Source organism: Pteropus alecto, unplaced genomic scaffold (assembly GCF_000325575.1).
Source record: "Pteropus alecto unplaced genomic scaffold, ASM32557v1 scaffold131, whole genome shotgun sequence".
Classification (NCBI taxonomy): domain Eukaryota; kingdom Metazoa; phylum Chordata; class Mammalia; order Chiroptera; family Pteropodidae; genus Pteropus; species Pteropus alecto.
In genome coordinates, this window is record NW_006434709.1 from 13,933,491 (window position 1) to 13,940,984 (window position 7,494).

Here is a 7,494-nt window from a genome sequence, read left to right on the forward strand (position 1 = left end):
TATGTTGGGCCAAAATTCCCATTATTGAGGCTACGAGTAGTATAACTGAGATGTTAGAAGTTGTTCCTCAGTGATTAGAAGTGATAAAGTATGAAATGTCCAATAATAAGGCATATTTTTCATGTTTCTTGGTAGATGCTCAAACCAAGAGAGATATCATTAAACCTCAAATCTAGGAATGCCAAATGCATTACAAGTGTCAACTTTAATTAGTTCATAGTTATAACCTGGAGCTCAGTGTTGAGTAGACTCTGTGATCAAATGTGGCTTTAGTGCCAATTACTGTAGGTCCAGCCAGAAAATAGTGGCTACTCAAATAGGATGAATGAAGAGAATTTAATAAAGTGATTATTTTGGAAGCTGTGGGTCAAGTTAAAGGAAGTCAGTAAGAGATGGTGCTGTACTTTCGAAGAAATAGTGATTACCACTCTAAGGCCTAAAGAATTGATTAAAGAAGTGAGAGTTTTAATGATTGACAAAGAGTTCTTCTTGTGTGTATTTTATCGTACCATAACTGAGATTAACTGCAGTAGAATCAATACCAAACAATTTAAAAATCAGTCCTTAAAAATTTCAGAATTTCTTGATTGAAAATACATGGGAATATTTTTAGAGCTAAATACAATTTATTATTAACCTTTTCTATCAAATATTTCAACTCCATCTATTATAGTGAGAGATTCTATATTACCAAGGAGTTTCACTATAGACTTCATTATCTTGCTTAATTCTCACGTTGCAAAGATTGAAATTCTCCAACACCACCCTCACTTCTAACAGCCACTGCAAGTTTGAGATTCCCCAAGAGCACTCTAAGGTCTGATAATTTGATAGAAGGACTCACAGAACTCACTGAAAGCTCTTACACTCGTGGTTATGGTGTATTACAGTGAAAAGGATACATATTAAAATCGGAAAAGAGGCATATAGAGCAGAGTCCAGGAGAATTTCAAGCATGAGCTTCCAGTTGTCCTCTCCCAGTGGAGTTGCAGACAGTGCTAACTTCCCTCAGTACTGATATGTGATGATACACATGGAATATCGCCAGCTAGGATGCTTTTGGTGTCCAGAGTTTTTATTGAGCTTGGTCATATAATCATGGTTGGTAGCCCACATAGATGACCTTAGTCTCTATCCTCTCCAGAAATCAAGCTAATATTGTGTGGCCAAGAAACCCCACAATAAATCACATTTTAGCATAAACCATCTGGTCTGGCCCAGGGCTCCCAGGTAAACAAGACGCTCTTATCAGACAGGATATTCCAAGGTCTTAGAAGCTACATCACAGGAGCCAGAGCCAAGGCTGGACCTCTCTTTGAGCTAGGTTAATCCTTTACTACACAAGCATGTATTAGGGGTGTAGAAACCTGATACAAAAACAGAATGAAGGAAATCCTGCAAGCAGGCAGCATCTGATAGGGATTTTCCTTTTGTTCTTGTAGCTCAGTGACATCTTTTAGTGTATAAGAATTACTATATACAAAACTTTGTATACTGGACATCATGGGCTATGTAAGGGATTTTCTAGGGAATTCCGATTTTATAAGCTGACTCTTAAAAATACCCTCTCACTTTCCCCATCTGCCGCCACAATGAAAAACAAAAGTGCTGAAGCTTTAAAGAAACAAAAACAAAAGCACCCTAAAAAAATGAAATCATTTTTATAGAACTTAATCTGGAAGTTTAATTTCTTTTAGAGCTACAATTAAGATTCTGGCTATGAAAATCGTGTTAGATCATACATTTCTACAATTCATTTATGATTGTGAAACAGAGCTAAGAACTCTGGGGAACATATCTGGGATATCTCCTTCTAGTGCAAAGTTGACTAGAGAATGAGGAAATCATGTGACTTACAAAGTTGCTTAAGAGTAAAACATTAGGCATTCTCAATCTATAGAATTAAAAAGGATAGTTTATAGAGTCATTTGAAGAAAATTTATGATGAAGAAATTCACTCTTTCAGAGATATTCAGTGTGGTTATCCATCTTCAACTTTGGTGGGCATGTAACAGCACTGGGCTCTGTCTTCCTGGCTAAAATATTGCAGATCATCTTGATATAATTTATTAACCAAAAGCATTCTCTCCATAAATCTTAATATGTTAGCAGTGAATTTCTGTGGTGGACAGGTTCTCTCTCTCTCCCCCTCTCCCCCTCTCCCCCTCTCTCCCTGTACCTCTCTCCCTCTCTCCCTCTCTCTCTCTCTCACACACCCCCCTCTCTCCTCTCTCCCTGCCCCACTTCATTTTGATTCGTAGCATGCCCTTTGCTGGGGCCATGTTTCTGAGGAAAAGTGATTCTCACTAATGGTTATATGCGCCCTGTACATCATGACTACAAATACCCCATAAAATATCCTATTGCCAATAAGTATATTTTTTGTTTGGCATATTAGTAATTAAACTTGCAAATTTGTTTTTCAAAAAAACCCCATAAAACAAAAACTTTTGTTGCACAATAGATTGAACCAATAGTTTCCAGACTTTGTGACTTCATATACCGGGAAAATTACCAGAATTTTGGAGGGAACTGACATAGAGTTGTCAAATATTTTCTTTTGCCAAATAAGGACACTCACTACAAGGAAAAAAAATCCCCTAGAATCTAAAATCAGAATTTTTTCATGAAAGAATATTTTTGTAGCTTAATACTTAATATGACTTCCTGATTTGTCTTGTTTTCTTTGTTTATATCCTACAATTTCTGTCCAGGTCCATTATCAATTTTTAAAATGACATTTTTAAGTAGTTATTTTAATGAGGATCTGTGAATAACTAACTTTTATTAGTTATGGCGACAATGTAGCATAGTGATTAAAACCATGAAATCTGGAGCAGAATGCCTGTTCTTGAATCCTGATTTTGTCACTTACTGTGTGACCTTGGGCAAGTTACTTAACCTCCCTATATCTTAGTTTCATCATGTTAAATATGGTAATATTAATAATATCTATCTCAGAGGGTTGTTGGTGTTACTGAGTTAAAATATATAAAGCAGTTAGAACAGTGCTTTGTAAAGTCGTATTATGTAAGCACTTGCTATTGTTAATCTGTGTATATTTGAAAAAATGTCCATATTTTGTCCTCCTTCTTGAATTATAGTTCAGTTAAGCATGAAAGTCTATATCGACCATTTTGCCTTCAGCGTTTCTAAGATATTACTCCACTATCATATCTATTGTTGTGGATGAGAAGCCTGCTGCCATTATGATTGTCTTTCCTTTCTAAGAATCTCTTTTCTCTCTGATTTGCTTTTAAGGTTTTTGTCTTTACATTTGATATTCTGTGGTTTTACTATTATGTGTCCATGTGTGAATTTAATTGCATTTTTCCAGCTCAAAATTCAGTTTGCTCCTTCAAATTGAAGATGTATATCTTTAATCCTAGAAAATTCTCAATCATTGTGTACTTTAGGATTAGGTTCTGCCGCAAGTGGTAAAACACATACACACAAAAACAAAAAACAATCTCTAAATCAAAGTGGTTTATACAAGATGTTTATTTCTTTCTCAACTACATTAGGCCATCCAGGTGGTGTTTAATGATATCAAGGGGCTCAAAGACTCTTCTATTTTATTGCTCTACCATTCTCAGCAAGTAGGTTCTCTACTCAAATTTAAACCATAACATATGTATTCCAATTACTGGAAGGAAAAAATACAGAGAAGGGCCTTTTTCTCCCCTCTAAGGACATTTCTGGAAGTTGCACATGCTGTTCTGGTTATATCTCAGAACATAGTTATACGGTATACCCAGCTGCAGGGGAAGCAGGAAATATTGCTTTATTCTGGGCAGCCAAATTCTCAGTAGAAAATGGGTGATTCTGTTCAGGCAGAGAGGGAGGTTCTTTATTGGTAACAAGTAGTCGTCCCTATCATAGACATTTTTCTTTTAAATTTCTCGCCCCCATATTCCCTCTATTATGTCCTTCTGGAACTCTTGGTAACATTCTATTCTCTGTGTCTCTCCTTTTTAATATTTCCTTTTCATCTTTTTCTGTTGTATTCTGTGATATTTCTTCAACTCTGTCTTCCAATTTACTGATTTTTCTCTTAAGCTGTAGTCTGAGTTAAGTTTTTTAAAAGTATAGTTTTTATCTTTAGAATTTCAATAGCTTCCCCACTCCCCATAGGCCTATTTTTATGGTATTCTGGCTTCTCTATATAGTTTTTATTCTTTTTCTTTCTCGAATCATTTAAAGCATACTTACTTTATAGTCTATTTGCTCTATTGTTTGTAATATTTTGGGGATGAATCCTGCAAACTCCCTCCCCTGGAAGTTTTCCTTCATGTATATGTGTGTGTGTGTGTGTGTGTGTGTGTATATTTACATCTCATCATGGGTATTTCTTTTGGTGGTGGCTCATGTATCCAGGATCATAAAGAATGGGGCAGTGTCATATTTGTCTTTACCAGAGTCCTTCAGGTTTCCCTGGTTCAAACCAGTTTTTCTGTCACTTTCTTGGCTTGGGAACCAGCACTGCTCATGCATGCACATTTGATTCTCAATCCTGTGCAGCTCAGTTTGGGAGGTGTATCATCTGGTGGTAGTCAGTCTGCTTTCTCCCCTAATTCTCAGGCTAATAGGAGGAGATAGTATAGAGTCATTTTTACAGCAACAAAGCTCTTCTAGGATCCTGGCTTTATGCTCAGCCCCAACTCCACTGCACGTGGGGCCTCAACTCCCATTCCAGCTCAGGTATTAAAATTTCTGCTCTTATGTTCAACTTCTGATTCCATTTCTCTAGTTGGCTATTTAGCCTCACCTCTTACCACTATGGTGTTCTCTTTATTTCTGGCACCTGAGGATATCAATTTCTTGTTCTTATGCTTAGTTGTGTATTTCATATGTTTTGTTATATTTTATCAAACATTTATCTGTGTTAGGAATGATGGGAGCTTTCCACAACAACTTAGTCCGTCATAGTGGTAAGTCTAACACAGAACATATTAAATCCCAAAAGGCAGTAAAATGGCAGTCTCTCCATAAAAGTGTTGAAATTATTTGCTTTGCATCTCATGTTTCTTACACGGCCTTATTTTTTCATTTATAATTGGCCAGCATTGCCCTGTGGATTGACATTTGGAAATGAATGGATTGGGCATTGAGAAACTAAGGTTCTGGTCCTAGCTTTATTGCTTGCTAACTACAAAATTGGGGGAATCATTTAAGCTCTCTGAGCCTATTATTAGCTGTAAAAATTGGATTATTATTATTTGCTCTGCTTCATAGGGTTATTGTAAGGATCAAATGAGATAATGGATTTGAAAATGCTTTAAAGCTTAAATCATTATACAAATTTATTGTATCACTAATAGCAATATTAAGGGCTGAAAACAATTAGCACATTCATTAAGGTGTTCTCAAAATATGAAATTATATGAATGATCATTTTTTTTTTGGTTTGGTAGGCTGAAAAAAAATCCTGTATCCTGGTAAAGGCTATTATTCTATTAAAACACCCAATAAGGGAATTACTTGGAAACATTCAAATATTCTTGTGAGATTTAAGAGCACTATCTGTACTAGCAGGCCATTATAACTTTAATAGACTATGAAATTCATTGTGGAGAGACACACCCTTAGCAATTAAAAAACAGTGCTTGAACTTGGAAGTCATCATTGTGTTTTGTTACTATGTGTTTTCTCAAACAATGGATACTGGAAGTTCTGTTTTATTTTGTGAGAGACCATGAATTTTTTTTTTAATACAGAAAAGATGTCCTCAGTTTTGAAAACATTGAGAACCACCAACCTAGCCTGTGGTAGTAGTCCACTAACTGGGCTCTATCTCTCACTCTAAGACAGAATGACTGTGTCAGTTCTCAGTGATGTTTATCAGTCAACTATAGGGTCTATTGCAGAGAATGTGTTATTTACTAATGGTTAAAGTAATAACTTTGCAAATGATTGACTTAAAAGAAAATTAGTAATTGATTCAAAATGGCAGACAGATTTACAAATCTGTTCATTGTCCACTAAATCTCATAGAAATACATGTAGACAAAGATAATGAAATATAACTTAATAGCATTAGAAAACAGGGAAACTTACTATCAAAAGAAATATATTTTAAACCGATTCTGAAAGATATTACCAGAGAATAAATGTATGAAGGAATAAAAATAAATGAAACAAAAGCCCACATAGGTGTAGAGATGACTGCTGTGGAGATAGGTTTGAGAGAACTACAAGCTTAGAGTCACTGGATATTAAAAAGTAGAATAGGCCCTGGGGTATTTATTAATTTGAAGAATTAGGGAACTGCATGTAGAGCAGCAAATCAGACATCCCTGCTCATTCTGCTTGTGCTAAGCAATGAGCAACTGTGGTATGATTCCTCCACTGGGGCTAGAGGAACAAGGCAGTGCCTAAGCAGCTGCTGACCATCCAGAGGATCAAGGAGCCTATCAGACAAATCATCCTCAGATCCTTTCTGACTACACATCCCAACCCTGTCCCAAAGTCTGGCTCTAATACATAGAAACAACTTATACTGAAAATCTGAAAATCTCATTATCAAAGAAGAGAGTATACAACCAAGAGTCACCAAAAATTTAAGAAAAATGTACAATACCACGCAAGTGAGGCGTCATGCTAAATAAAATTCAACAGAATTAAGAGAGGAAACAAGACTTTAAGCATAATTATAATATTCTAAGACAGATAAGAAAGGCTATCATATCTATACTCTAGAAAGAGTCTTGTGTATTAAGGAAACATGTATAGATATTGGATATTAAAAATATATTAAAATTAAAAAAAAATTTTAATAGATGGCCTGAGATAACCATGAACATAGCTAAAAAAAAAATTAGTAGAAAGTTAGTGTCAAGGGACTCTTGCATTACTTAGAGGTAAGTTATCATGAGAAGGATAATGAAAGAAAAGTTGAGAGGCATAGAAGATAAATCCAAGTGTTCCATCATTCATCTAGTAGCTGTTCCAGAAGGAGAGAAGATAGAGAATGGAGGGGATGGAAATAACAGGCAATGAATAAAATTTTCCATTGTGGAAAAAAAATAAGTTTCTTCACATTGCAAGTATTTTTATTATTGAAGTTTGAGTAATTCTCTTTGTTGTACTGCAAACTCTTGCTCAGTTTGATTTTCTTCCCTGTTTGCGTTGTAATTTTTGTTCGTGACCTTATCTTTATTAGGGACTGTCCTTTCTGTGGATTGTGGAAATCTCTCTCCAGGGGAATTTTGCATTTGCTTTTGTCAGGTACTTCAGAGTTATCACCAGCAGGATTAATTCTTACGTTAATTGGGTGTGCTGCATATAAATTCATATTCCAAATTGGATTGTGGCACAGACTTGAAGGTTTACTTTCTAACAAAGGGTTCATCCACTTACTATTGTCCTAAGTAGAGAAAGACTGTCTTGCCATCTGCCTGGTTGTGGGAGTGGAATGCTTCCAGTTCGGTTTGTGCCAATTGGCCAGCTATTTGAGGGTTCTAGCTCTATACAGGTTTCCATTCTGGCTTTCTA